Genomic DNA, 8317 nt, shown 5'->3' on the forward strand with positions numbered 1-8317 from the left:
TCCAGAAATACCTACAAGGGATGAAAGAAATTCCAGTTAGTAGGCCAACTGTAAGCACTGATTTTTTTAAAAGAAAAAGAAAAGATGAAAAGTGCCAAAGCCACAAGGTTAGTTTCTTCAGAGGCTCCTGGCATCCTAACTGGGGATCGTGGATTTGTTAAATGATCATGTTCCCTTCCCTGGGTTAGATGGAAGCATTAAGTCATCTGAACCAAGGATGAGTCACAGACAAACTTACGGGAAGATCCTCAAAGTCTGACTGGTAAAGTCAATGAGATGGAAAAAATGTGTGTGGATGCCATGTCTCTATGTACTTAAATAGATTAGCTAGGTTAAGTTTCCCTTATGAACCAGAATCATTTCTGTTTTTAGAGTTCAAGGAAACTGCATTACATCTGGCTTCTCTAAGTTTGAATATGTGATCATTTGGACAAGCTCTGGAGTCAAGTATACTATTACAGTTTTCATGAAGAATCTAAAAAAAAAAAAAAAAAATCAAACAGTATACTTAAATCCTCCCAAAAAGAAAAAAATTTAAAAAGTAATATAAGTAACCATATTATCTAGCTACATATAATTTACATGTTCAGTCCTTTACACTAAATTCTCTATAAACTTATCTGCCCTCATTATATATTATATATTTGTATATCTCATTAACAATGGTATATACTTCCACTGTATATACACAATGTATATAACAACGGATATATACATCCATTGTTAATGATATATTTACTCTTTGTAAGGACTCAGTGAGGGCAAGGCTGGTGTGGGGAGCCTTCTGTGGTCTCTGTTGCTAACAGAGTTTTGAAAATCATCCTTTAGAAATGACTTCCCAAACTACAAAACTCAGTTTGTACCATAAACTCTATGACTCCAAAGACTCACTGACGACATTCACCTACTTATCTCAAATCTACTCTCAAAGATTATCCAAATTAAGTTACTGCCTTCTGAAAACGCTGCAGTAGCTTTCCATTTATCCACATGTCAAAAAGCAAACTGTGTTTCCTCTCCGGGCCCTGGATCATTCTTCCCAGATCTTAAGTTTGCTTTTTCCTTGTCTTCACAGTTCACCTCCTCAGAAAGGCATGCCCTAGTCCCCTATCTAAAATATTTCTAAGTCCCCCAAATTCACTCTCTCCTTGTCGGCACCCAACACCATCAGAAATATTATTTTTTGTTTATAATAATTACTGAGAAGGCAGGAATTTTGTATGTCATGTTTATCACTATATCCTCACTGCCTACAAGAGTGACAAACAAGAAGCAGAGACTAATGAATGTTGAATAAATGCCATTGAATATAGGTAAAATAATATGATAGTTTCTGTGAAGATAGTTTTAAAAGAGGAATTTAAAAGGGTATGAATGAGAACAGCATCATTAGAATAATTGCATCTCTAGCCATAATGGCTACTTTGAATGAGACACTACTTTTTTGGACATAGTCATTGGCCATAAGAAAAAAAAGAAGTTTTTTGTTTGAAAATACAACACATTATACGTACACACACGTGTATGCACACACAAACTCACACAACTCATAAACATTCTCACTCACGTACATGCAGATGTAACACTGAAAGAAACACATCAGAATGTAAACTCTGGTCACTTCTAGGTGATGAGTGGATTATGAGTGATGTTATTTTATTTCTACGTTATTTTCCCATTTAGCTCACCGAGCTTTCTCATTCAAATTCCTCATACCCAGCTCTGCACCCAAAGAACCCTTGATTCTTCTCAAGCCCAATCCAGCCAAGTTCCAAGCTGTCCAAGTCTACCTCTCACTCACTGGGCTCTGAAGCCACTCCTGTTCATTCTTCATCCCTGGGTCCAAGCTCACAGGGTTAGACATTCTTTACCTTAAGCTCCAAAGAATAGCTTCCTTGCCTGGAACTCAAGCAGTTTTAAAACATTGTCACAAAATTCTTTGACACTAGTCCTATTGAGTGGTGGGGTCTATGTCCTCTCCCCTTAAATACAGGCAGTCTTGTGATAGACTGTTTCAACCAATCCAGAGTGGTGAGAGTGATACTATGTGACTTATGAATCTGTGTCATAAAAGGCATTGCAGTTTCTAACTTGTTTTCTGGAATACTCATATTGAGTCCCTGTGTCAAGTCTGACTACCTTGAGGCGGCCATGTTGTGAGTTAACCTCCGATCCGTGGAAACACCATGTGTAGGTGCTGAGACCAACAATGAGAGTGAATGAGCTCTCAGCTGATCCCAGCTCTGTAGGGTTTCTCCCCACCTTCAAATATTTCCAGCTGAGGTCCAGACATGGAGAAGCAGAGTCAAGCGGTTTATATTGTGCCCTGTCTGAATTCTTTACAGGAGAATCTTTGAGCTTAATAAAATGGCTGTTTTAAAATGCACTGCCAAATTTGGGGGTAATTTGTTACACAGCAATAGCAGTCAAAACAGGAAACTTGTACCCAATTTGAGTCAGACTTCTGACAAAGAGCCGGTCAGCCTTTTTTTTTCTTTTTTAACGGCCCAGGAACCAAATGCAGCCATTCTCCTCAGGTTGATATAATGCTTTTCCCAAGTGTTTCATCAGTCTAAGGAACCTGAAAGAGAAACTCTGCTTCTTATTACAGAGATGCCCAAGGAGGCCCTAGGAATTGTTAGAGACTCCTCTTAATATGTTATATCCTTTCCTTAATAAGGAAATATCCTTAATAAGTTGTTTCCTTCCTCTGTGAAACTTTTGGACCCTTGGAATTTAAGGGCTCATTTTCTTTGCCTCCCAGGTTCTAGAAATCTTATCATTTCCTAAAAAGCATGCATTATCCTCCCTCCTGGCCCTCCAATTTGGATTTAGCTGAAGATTTTAATTTCTGAGAATTTTCTTCAGGCTTGACCTAAGGTCACATATACCACGAATGTCAGAGATCTGAAGAGGAGATGAGGTAAAGGTAAAGAAAAAGAATAGAAATGGAAAGTACAGGAGAAAATTAGGAACTAAAAGAAATGTGAAAAGAATTATTCTTGGTTATTTACAGGGTGCCAGTATGTTACATGTATTATATTATTTCAATATAACATCAGTCCTAGTGATGAAGGTATTTTTATTATCCCCATAATAAATGGATGTACAGATTTTTCCCAGGGTCGCAGAGCTGATAGTCATATCCAGGAGTCTGACGTGAGATCCTGCCCTCTTAACCACTAGACCATACAGTCTAGAAATAGTCAAAACTATTTTCATAATAATATTAAAGTTTGACTTTTTTCACCCTTATTTTCTAATGAGTGTGCAGTGAATTTTCCATTGTGTATTGGGAACAGCTGCATAACTCAAAGACCCAATGTTTCTCAAATTTCCAATGCACAATGTTATAACATCACATGTGGGTCAAAGGTCATTTCAAAGTGCAAAATAGACCAACGGATTTTAATGTAACAGGGTGCCAAACGTTCACTGACATGCTTTGAGGTTTCACTTTGCAACTAATCTTTCAGAAACTGCTACTTTTCAAATGTTCATGTGACGTCAAGGAAGAATGTGAAAAGTCAGTTACAATAATCCTGTCTTTTTAGACTACATATTTGTGTGAGACTAGATATTCTCCATATACTTCAACCAAAAAGCAAAAACATTACAACAGATTGAATGTAGAAGAAGCTATGAGACTCTAGCTGTTTTCTATTAAGCCACATATTAAAGAAATTTACCGCTCTTCCTACTAAACTTTTTGTTATGGAAAATATAGTTTTTTTCATAAAAATATGTTACTTATGTATAGTAGCTTTTTCACTTGTACTTTAAAATGAATAAATATTATTAAAAAGTTTGTTTTAATTTTGAATTGTTAAATATCAATGACGATAACCTACATAACCAAAAGGTCTTTGGGAGTTGTCTTAGGCAATTTGGGCTGCTATAACAAAATATCTTGGACTGGGTGGCTTAAATAGCAAGTATTTATTTCTCTTAATTTTGAAGGCTGAGAAATCCAAGATCAAAGTGTCAAGAGAATCCATGTTTGGTAAGCACCCTCTTCCTGGTTTTGCAGATTGATATCTTTTTGTTGTATCCTCACATGGCAGAGGTTAAGATAGGTCTTTTTAAAAAGTCACTAATACGATCATGGAGGTTCCATTCATGTGACTTCATCTAAACCTAATTACCTACCAAAGGCTCCACCTCCAAATGCTATCACATTAGGGATTAAGCCTTGGGGCATATGGACAAATAAATTCTGGGGAGACAAACAAACATTCAGTCCTTCAAGACCTTTAATAATTTTTAAGGGTGTAAGGTGTTCCTAAAATCAAAAAGTTTGAGAGTCTCTGGTCCTGAAATTGGGTGGATGGTTATGTGGAGCCAAAAAAGTGGGTCTTTTGATTTTATTATAATGGAATCTGTAGTGTATACAAGCGCTTTAGCAAAGTGCAAAGAAAGGTGTTGCAGGTATAGGAGAGAAGACCATTGATAAGGTCCAGTATGTGAGTGAGTTGAAGTGATTCATCCCAGAGCACAGGTGGAGGGACCCACCTGGGAGGGTCAGTGATGGCAATGAATGAACTTACATCTTTCATCGGAGCAATGGGAATAGGGAGAGAAGGTAGTTCAAAAACCTTCACACTGTTGGCTTCCACTTTTTCTATTAAGTAGAAGACAAAGGATTCTTTTGAGATTGCAACTGTGAGTTGAATCTTGAGGAAAGAAGTAAAGAACTCTACAGACTATTATGGAAATGGTAGAGAAAACTCCCTGGGAGCGTGTAGTCTTATGTCGGCAAATGATTAAAAATGAATTTTTGAATTCCTGAAACTTCCTATGGAAAAACAAATGTTTTGTTGTTGTTGAATTTGGTTCTTTCATATGTGCTTAGCTCATGTGAAGAATGAAAAATGAGGAAAAGGTTGTTATGAAACAGATATGACAACATCTTGGAGTTAAACATCTTAGGTAAATCTTATTAAACTGCACAGCAAATCAATGGGTTTTTTTTCTTTTAGAAAAGTCACTACCCATCTTCTTTTTGCATGTCCTACTGTAGAGTAAAAGCAATGTGATTATTTCAAATTTAGTTTGTAGTTTAAAAGGGTAGGGCAAGAGTTACACTATTTGTAAGGTTGAAAATTCACACTTGATCAAAAATCTTTTCCTGGAACTAGCACGCAAAGTTCCCTAAAACAGAATTGCACTGACATAACTTTAAAAATACGTGGTGGGCTCTACCTTGTTTTTGTTACAACCCAAGATGACATGTCTATTTCTCAAGCAATTCTATGAAAGTGTATTTAAAATGCTATATCAACTTAATTCATATTTCAGAATGCTGAAAAATGTTTTCGTGGGGGAAGTTGGTTCGGAGTTAGAGCCTGCAAGGCAGATGGAAGGCCTTGGTATAACTCTGGGCCTGTCACGCGAAGCGGGCTGGGAGGTGAGAGAAGGCAATTTCCAGTGAGAACTCAGTGGAGAAGCAGAAGACCTTGAGGCACAAAAGGTGACCTTATTCATTATTATATCAATAGAATCATCCTACTTTTTACAGTCAGCTACATCCCTCTAGGAGAGGCTACATGTTTTATTGCTGAACGGCACAAGAGATTAGTGACACCAACGATGATGTCAAATTGTATCAGCAGAGCCTTGTGATGATTCAGGGAAATGTAAAACCTATGTCTCATGTCAATGACAACCTCTTCATGCTGTCATGGGACCAAAAACCCTTCTTCAAATGATGCATCAAAAAGCCACATAGATATCTTTCATAGATGGACATATGAAAGTCTCAGTAACAATTGACGAGAAAAGCACAATATCAACTTGGATTTTCTTGATGGTGACCAAGGGCCAAAGCCCAAATCTTCACCGTAGCCTTTAATACTCTATGTTGTCTCCTCTGCCAGTATGAACCCTCCGCCCCGCCCACCGCCACTCCATTCTCCTTCTCTAGTCCATTTCTCCTCCCACACCCCTTGCTCATTACTAGTCAGCAATTTATATTTGCTCTCTTGCCTGTGATCCTCGGATTCCTAGAACACCCTCTCCCCAGCTCCTCCTTCAGCTCACCCTTCAGGTCCTTGTTTAAACATTTCCTCATCAAAGTCTTCCCTGGATACGTTAGCCTCCCACACTCACCCAATTCCAAGCACTTTGTGCTTCTCCCTTTCGTGACACTTATCACGCTTGTAATTCCTCTTTCCACCTTTGTCCTCTCTGATAGCTTGGAGGTTCCAGGAGGATTGCGAATACTTCTGTTGAGTTCAACACACTCTAGCCCCATCACTCAGGATGTCCACAATGCTCAAAACTTCACAAATGAATTAATATATTTGGCATTTAATAAAGCATCAAAATGGTTTTCATAAAAGATGTTTTCATCCAGACCTTTTGAACTACCTCTGTTGATTTAAAATACTGTTAGCACATTTTATTTCTTCAAGGGAAAGCAATAATAAAGCAGGGCAGTTTAGTTGGAAGCACAAATACGTTTCTATTGACAGATAAAACAAGCACAGACTATCTATAAAAACCTCTTTAAAACATTTCTCTCCAGATCACCTCATTCCTTTAGATCAAGTTTAAGTTGTATTGAAGTATAATTACATAGATATATCAAATGCACAAATCTTAACATGGTATCAAATATATAACTTATGTAAACAGTACACTAGTTAAGATATAGAGCATTTCCATCGCCATAGAATATTCTCTCATCTTGCTTTCCAGTCAATCCCCCTCCTACCCCAGCAACAACTACTGTTCTGATTTCTATTCCCAGCAACACAAAAGAAGGAGCAATTGATTCAGGCAGCCATATGAATGAATCTCGAAAATATTACGTTGAGTGAAAGAAGCCAGACACAAAGAACCCACACTATGATTCCATTTCTGTGAATAACCAGATTTTAAAATGCTTTCTTCAACATAACTCTGGCTGCCGTCACGTACTGATAAGGATCTGCTCTGCACTAAGACGCATAGCAAGTCTTGGTCCTCAGGCTTTGGAGGCAGACACATGGGAAACATCTTAAAAATACAAGAAAGATTGCTAATTCAAAAAGTCTTTCTTCAAATACTTCTATGCTTTCAAATTTCATCCAATACACCGTATTCATTTTTTGAAATTTCTAGCCCCATGATTGCAATGAATTATATTATTATATGTGTAATGATTGCTAGGGGCACACCAAGACCTACTTATCTATACAATAAGAAAACAAGCATATGTTTAAATAAATTCCCATGGCCCCAAATTAAACCTTACATATTTAGCCCCTCAAAATACATGCAACTTTTGTCCTTAAAAAATTCCATAATTCTATACACTGGAGAAACAATAAATATTTTATAGTAAACAGTTGATATGAAAATGAATGTCTTCTGAGGAAATCATCATGACATCGTGTTATTAATAAAGCCCAGTCAAGATTAGTAGACTTTATAAAGTACTGGCCTATATATTATTAAAATCAGAAAAAGTTTTTATCAACCAGGTATAATTTTGTAAACTTGCCTATAAGCTGCCTCTTGTCTTTCCATTGACTTGGATTCCAATGAGAGAGGTACTCCTATAGAAAACATTTTTGGTTCTTATTGACATATTATTTCAAACCTGATAAATTATCACACTTGTTTTTAAATATTTTTTAAATGCCAGTTTTGAGATAAATTCTGATAAGTTTCACAATAAGTTAAAATGTAAGACTGCAAACTAACACTGTTTTTCATTTATAATAAAAGTTTAGAATATGGCAGAAAAAAAAAAAGTATGGTTCAACCAAACACCCCTCACAGGACTGAAAAAGTACATGTATCGCTCTTCCCAAAATGATACATGTTGACAGGCTTAATACCAGCTTCCTAGCATCTGACCAAAAAGATGTGGAGAAGTGGAGATTCATATATAATGATGCAAAAGAAAAGAGCAATTAAAGACAGGGAAGTGCAATTATGATAGTCTTTGGATCTGGGGTGGTTAAAATTATGTATGAAAAGTCAATGTCCTAAAACAAAAAAAAAGAAAAGTCAATGTCCTGTTTTACTATTCCGAGTATAGTAAGTAAAATAAAAATATATCAATTAGTGAAACCTGGGTTAGAAAAGGGGGCCAATGAATTAGATTTTTGCATGTGACAGAAAGGGAGAAAATAACAAATGTAGTCATTCATTCATCAGATATTTATGGCACGCCAGCAGTTTTCAAGGCTTTATGCCAGGACTGTGAGAAATACAAACATGAATCAGGCCCGGCTCTGCCCCAAAGGAGAATACAACCCATGTGTGAGGAAGTATGTGAACTTTGAGATAACAAGGGTGATGAAGGGATGCAGATGAAATACCAGGC

The sequence above is a fragment of the Lagenorhynchus albirostris genome, chromosome 5 (genome assembly GCF_949774975.1).
Source record: "Lagenorhynchus albirostris chromosome 5, mLagAlb1.1, whole genome shotgun sequence".
Lineage (NCBI taxonomy): Eukaryota > Metazoa > Chordata > Mammalia > Artiodactyla > Delphinidae > Lagenorhynchus > Lagenorhynchus albirostris.